Below are 7,180 nucleotides of genomic sequence, written 5' to 3'. Positions count from 1 at the left end.
GCAGTTGTGGAGTCTGAGACAAAAGATTCTTGGGAATGGTTTATGGGAGAATTGATGGATGCTATAGGACCTTACCAAGATATAACTTTTATATCAGATAGACAGAAGGTACACTTTCTATTTAATTTACTTCTATTTATGTTTAAATTCTATTTTAATTTAATTTTGTGGTCTGTTTTATTCTACTTTTTTTAACACTAATTTTCTGTTTCATTTGTCTCATGTGTAGGGTTTAGTAGAAACCTTTGAGAACATTATAGAAGGTTCAAACCATAGATTTTGTGTAAGGCATCTGTATAAGAATTTCAAACTCAAGTTCAAAGGATAACAACTAAAAATAGAGTTATAGGAGGTAGCAAGGGCATATACTAAAGCAGACTTTGAACAACATATGAGGAAAATAAGGGACTTAAATGTGGAAGCTTATGAGTGGTTAAGGAAGGTGCCAGCTGTTTTGTGGTCAAGGTCAGGCTTTACCCAAACTTCAAAATGTGATATGGTCATCAACAACATATGTGAAAGTTGGAATGTAGTTATTGTTGATGTAAGAGATAAGCCAATAATATACATGATGGAATGGATTAGGAGGCATCTAATGCTAAGGTTTCAATGCAAGAGAGAATGGATGTTATTACAACAAGGCTTGTTGTGTCTAGAAATTCAAAAGAATCTTAACAAAGTGAAACACCAAGCTAGAATGTGTAAGGTGCATTCTATTGGTGATCAAAAGTATGAGGTTGAATGCTATGGAATAAGTGAAACAGTTGACATTGACAAGAAAAATTGTAGTTGTAGGGTGTGGAATTTGACTGGCATCCCCTGTAGGCATGTTGTAGCATGCATCTTTATGAAGACGGAAGCTCCTGAGGCATATGTTCACCCATACTATCACAGAGAAACCTACCTCAAGTCCTATGCTGGTTTAATCCTACCCATTCCAATAGGAAGGTTAATGAAAACAAACCCCATTCAACCACTGCTTCCACTACACTATAGGAAGCCCACTGGTAGGCAAAAAAGGCTAGAAATAAGAAGAATGATGAACCCAAGGGTGGAACCTAACTTAGTAGGTCTAAGGAAAATTTGAAGCGTTCAAGTTGTAAGAAGAGTGGCCATAACACAAGGACCCGCAAAGCACCTGAGCCATTGGTGATTGAGAAACCTCCTCCAAGAAGGGGAGGTAGAGCACCCATTCTTGGAAGGGGAAGAACAAGAGTACCTAAGGGCATGACAAGCAGAGGAAGAGGAAGAAAGGGAGGAAGAGGGAGAGCCAGAGGAATTGAAATTCCAGCTCTAGTACCTTCAAACCAAGAGTTACTTTTAATATGATATTTATGATAATTTTCATGTTATGTCTACCTTAGCTAAGCTAACTTGTACCACTCATTTTAGGTTTTAAACATACCCTTTACACAACTGTCACAAAGTCAGGCATCATCTTCTTCTAGGTATGCTGAAAATAATCCCTTATGTTCTTTTTATGTTGGTATGACTTGTTATAAATCATAACAAATTGGTTGGTTTATTAACAGGTTCATGATGGACAGTGAGTATGCCTGTTGGTAGTGAAGACAGCCAGTAATTGCAACTTTTGTTGATGTTTTTTGTTAGTGGATGGCCACTTTTATCTACAGTCTTATTGCTGTCAATGGTTTTTGTCACTCCAAGTTGGAGTTGGAGGTTGTTTTGTTGCTGCCATGGCTCATGCTGACTTTTTGGTTATTGTATATGCTCATGGGATAGGAGAACTTTAGTTCTATTTCCATATATGTATGTTATTAAGTAGTAGTGATGTTGCTTATGTTTAGAATGGTTATGTTCTTATGTAATTACAGTGTACTTTGGTTGAACAGGCTTAGTGTCATTGAACAGGTATACTGTCATTAAACTGGTTATTTCCATAAATTTGTTTCATTGCAATTAAAGGTTCATGGTGCTCAGTCATTTGGTTTTAATGTATATTTATTTGCTTGCAGTGTGTTTTGAATGCTTTGAAAAATTACAATGTAGTTTGGTTGAACAGGCTTTTAGTGTCATTTAACATGTATATTGTCATTAAACAGGTTATTAAATTGCACTTTTAATGTGTTCCATTTGTAGTTGTCATCGAACAGGTCATTAAATTGCACTTTGCATGTGTCATTGGCATGTATTGCAGTGTAGTTTGGTTTTCACAGGCTTAGTGTACTTTGAATATGTTCCATTTGTTGTCAATGCAGGCTTGCGTTATTGCAGTGCAGTGTGTTTGTGCATAATATCACGTCAAAAGCACAACACCATGGCACTTAACATTACAGACTATGCAACGACCCGAAATTAGGGGCACAAATAAAACATAATTCGGAAACCGTCAGAATAAATTCTCCAAAAATCATCCAATTTAAAATCCATAGTCCATTCATTGTCCCAAAACACGTCACAAACAACCTCAAAATCTACATAATGGGTACTCCAAATTTCATACAAAAAAAAAAAACAAAATTCATCAGGACAAGAGTGCTGAGTTAGGAGGAAAATCTGCGCAACAACTACTTAAAAATTCGTAGAAAATTCGTTTTAAATCAAAACGGAACAAACAAAAATGATTTGAAAACTAGATTCAAAGTGAAACACAGCTGAGAAACTCACAGATGCTAAAGATTTTCCAATTAAATCAGATTTGAGAAGTAAATCAGCAATACTTAGTTTGAAGAAAACCTGGGCAGCAGATACTTCAGAATTTTTAGAAAATTCATTTGACCTCCGAAATTGACAAAGTAAATTCATTTTGACAGTAGGCTTATGAAAGAATAAATCTGGAAGTTTTGATAAAGATCCGGTGTCAAGAAGTTGGTGAAGTAATTTATTTAAATTCTTATTTCCAGCAGGTGTAAAATCTGGACAGTAGATAATCTCGAATTTTTATAAAAATATATGCTACTCTAAAAATTATGAAATTTTATGGAGAAGTACTAGATACATAAAGGAAGTTTTGGTAAAAATTTAAAAGCATTTAGAGCAATACAGCTCCTTGGAGAAATTATTTAATTTTCACAAAAATACAAAATCCTTGTTTTCTTACTTAAGCTCCAAATACAAATTTCATCACAACTACAATAGAAGGATAGGTATAACCAGTCTCTAAGTGAACATAGAATGGTTTAGATACAAATTAGGCACTTGAAATCACAAATACATCCAATTCCTCAAATAAATTCATGCAAACATTTTCTCAAACACTTTATACACAAAACTAAATGGTCTCCAATGCTATAATTTTCAGCCACTCCCAATTGTTCTCCAATGATCAATACAACCTGCAATATGGTAGGGTGAGACACAAGGTCCCAGTAGGAATAAACTGTAACAAAAGTTTCTAAGGAAATTCCAGCATAAGACATAGCCATGAAGAACATGCTTTTCAAGTATAGGAGTAATATGCAGCTCAATTACACATAAGAATGAAGCAACAACCTTCAAATAGATTCGGCACAAGGATTTTAACAATAATGACAATAATCAAGTAGTAATCAAGGGTTCTGCAAAGCAGATGAAATTGTAACACAAGGAACACTTTCATGGCTACAAAACGTAAAATAGGGAACCAAAATCACCAAATAAACAAATGTTACAGTAAACCCTACCTCAATCATGCTAGAAAAGGTGAGATAATGATGGAAATGAACATGCATAAGGTGATAGTGAGAGGCTGGTGGAAATCTGGCCAGCACTTCCTTAATCCTTTCTTCCCTTTATTTTCTTCCATGGCTGAACCTCCCTCTTCTTATTCTCTCGGTTCTGCTCCTCCTTCTCTCTAATCCTCTCTTCCTCTTTCCCTTTCCTACACCTTGGTTTCTGTTTCATGCCCCAAGTGAGGGACACAATTGAATTGTAAAAGCCACGGATTACTACTGTGTCTTTATGTGGGCTGATTGTGAGGACACATCATTTAAGTTTTCCTATAAGATTGCCACACGTATCTCCACTAACAATTCTTTCTTTAATTTACAAAACCTCCACCAATAAAAATTAAATCACTTTAATGTCCCAACTCTTCTAACAAGTGATAAAGACCCCAAATGATATAAAAGTCTCAAAATAAAAAAAAAAATCATCCATTAATCAAATTTTTAAGCTTAATCCAAAATCCGAGGTATTACAGACTACCACTTAAAAAACACAATAACTACCAAGGATTCTTGCAAATAGGCATTTCATTAGTCAACAACACTGTTACAAAACAGAGTTTGGCATCATCTTCCTACATAACATCCAACTATATAACCCAAACCTCCATAACATCATACACCCAAACCTCCATATAACATCATACAACAACCAAAACAGTCTTAACCTACATTTCATTCACTTAAGGGCAGAGAAAGAAATAAAACTAAAATAGAGAACCCAAAGAATATAATGCTTCCCACAAACATAGCCATTGCAAATGATGTGATGGAATTGAGAGCTGTTGGAGGAACTTCATCAGCCAGAGGGACAAGAGGACCAGCTTGAGGACGTCAATTGATGTTTGGTATCAAAGCAGGAGTCCCCCATTCAAAAAACTTGCAAACTCTTCTACTGCACTTATAATATAGCCTCCCAAGATTATCCGCGGAATCAGAAATGACGAACTCAGAAATGAATATAGAAGCTATCTAGCCACACCAACACCTCTTATTCATCATTCGAGGCCACCATTATCCATTATCAAGACCTTCAAAAAATTAGAACTATATATATATGTACACGATCTCTATTTGTACAGTTAAACTTGTCAATATAAAGGCAAATACAGAGAGAGGATTACCTTATATATATCTATATACCCTATAAAAATGTATTCAATTTATAATATTTATATACATTTTAAAACACTTAATTTAATGTAAAAATTATTATGACGTGACTTTTCAACTTTGCAATTTACGTTATACACTTTTTAATTCCTAAAAGTTGCACCGTATAGAATTTCAACCTTTTTTATATTACTTACCAATACACTCTTACACATACAGATTAAACTAAAAATATTAAGCATAACTAGGTTTTGTTTTTGGAGATAATTGCATTTTGTTTGAGTTATTGATATAAAGAAAAATAAAGTAAAATAAGGGTTACCAAAAATTCCTCTTTCGATTTTGACTCACCCAATCAAAAAGTCTATATATACATTTTAAAACACTTAACTAATTAGTTAAAAAATATTATTACGTGACTTTTCAAGTTTTCAATTTACATTGTTTTTTTCAAACACTTAATTTAATGTAAAAATTATTATGACTTGACTTTTCAACTTTGCAATTTACGTGATACACTTTTTAATTCCTAAAAGTTGCACCGTAAAAATTATTATGACGTGACTTTTCAACTTTGCAATTTACGTTATACACTTTTTAATTCCTAAAAGTTGCACCGTATAGAATTTCAACCTTTTTTATATTATTTACCAATACACTCTTACACATACAGATTAAACTAAAAATATTAAGCATAACATAGGCTTTGTTTTTGGAGATAATTGCATTTTGTTTGAGTTATTGATATAAAGAAAAATAAAGTAAAATAAGGGTTACCAAAAAAATCCTCTTTCGATTTTAACTCACCCAATCAAAAAGTCTATATATACATTTTAAAACACTTAACTAATTAGTTAAAAAATATTATTACGTGACTTTTCAAGTTTTCAATTTACATTGTTTTTTTCAAACACTTAATTTAATGTAAAAATTATTATGACTTGACTTTTCAACTTTGCAATTTACGTTATACACTTTTTAATTCCTAAAAGTTGCACCGTATAGGATTTCAACCTTCTTTATATTATTTACCAATACACTCTTACACATACAGATTAAACTAAAAATATTAAGCATAACATAGGTTTTGTTTTTGGACATAATTGCATTTTGTTTAAGTTATTGATATAAAGAAAAATAAAGTAAAATAAGGGTTACCAAAAAATCCTCTTTCGATTTTAACTCACCCAATCAAAAAGTTTATATATACATTTTAAAACACTTAAGTAATTAGTTAAAAAAATATTATTACGTGACTTTTCAAGTTTTCAATTTATATTGTTTTTTTCAGGTTTCTAATTTTCGCTGTTATACACCTTTTGATTCTTAAACGTTGTACCTTTAGGATTTTAACGGTTTTTGATATTTCATGCCAATACACTTTTACACCTTTAGCTAGATTTTTAATATGATTTTTTTTTTTTGAAAGTTACCTACTTAACTACTAGCACCTATTTGCAAAGCCAAAAATCTAAATAAAATACACACACTCTTTAGATAATATTCTATTTTATATATTTTGATTATCAAGTTGTCTTCTTTTAGAAAAGAGTTTCTTTTAAATTCACACACTTATTCATATTAAACACCTTTTTTTTTTCATAATCAAAGAGTTTCTGTGCGGTTCTCTATTTATTTTTTTTAATAAAAAATAATAATTCATGCCAATACACTTTTACACCTTTAGATAGATTTTTAATATGAAAAATAATTTTTTTGAAAAGTTACCTTAACTACTGGCACCTGTTTGTAAAGCGGAAAAAAAACACACATACTCTCTCTCTTCAAACACCTTTTCTATTTTATATATTTTGCCTATCAAGTTGTTTTCTTTTAGAAAAGAGTTTCTTTTAAATTCACACACTTATTCCTATTAAACACTTTTTTTTTTCATAAAGACTTTCTGTCCAGTTAAAATATATCACCTCTCTATTTATAATTTTATTTTTTTTATTAAAAAAATACGTGAAATATTTCAATTACCTAATTTTATACTGAAATATGAATGATTATTAAAAAAATAAATATGAATGGTTATGAAGAAAGTTAATGGTAAAAAACATTTTATAGTTGAATAGACCTTTCATTTCATGAATAGGTGTGTTGTAGCCTATAAATAAAATAGTAGTCCAATAAAAACAATATATGTTTTACATGTTCCTCTTTGTTTCTTTTCTAATCTTTCTTCTTTTGTCCATCCAATATACTCTATCATGATATATATATATATATATATGTATGTATGTATATATATCTTGAATTTATGATCAACATGTAAATGAAAGAGTTGATAAATGTTATTCAACGTCACAATTGTCCTCAGTCTCCTGACTCTCCAAGAGGCCAGAAATAAGTTTCTTACTGTCTCATTCTAATATGTTTTTATTAATTGATATTTTACT

The 7,180-nt window shown here is 31.5% G+C and overlaps 1 long non-coding RNA gene across 1 annotated transcript; it reads right to left on the bottom strand.

Moving 5' to 3' along the window:
• Positions 1 to 2,374: 2,374 nt before the first annotated feature.
• LOC132303197 (uncharacterized) lies at positions 2,375 to 4,276 on the bottom strand. The gene is made up of 2 exons (XR_009481119.1): positions 3,624 to 4,276; positions 2,375 to 3,296 (listed from the first exon to the last, which is right to left on the bottom strand). It is a non-coding gene; the product is annotated as an uncharacterized LOC132303197 (long non-coding RNA).
• Between the last annotated feature and the right edge of the window lie 2,904 nt (positions 4,277 to 7,180).

The sequence above is a fragment of the Cornus florida genome, unplaced genomic scaffold, assembly GCF_030987335.1.
Source record: "Cornus florida cultivar Cherokee Brave unplaced genomic scaffold, ASM3098733v1 CherokeeBrave_3.0.0_Hap2_Chr04, whole genome shotgun sequence".
In the NCBI taxonomy this organism is placed as follows: Eukaryota; Viridiplantae; Streptophyta; class Magnoliopsida; order Cornales; family Cornaceae; genus Cornus; species Cornus florida.
Note: the sequence above shows the minus strand (reverse complement) of the source record. Positions and strands in the feature narration are given on the sequence as shown.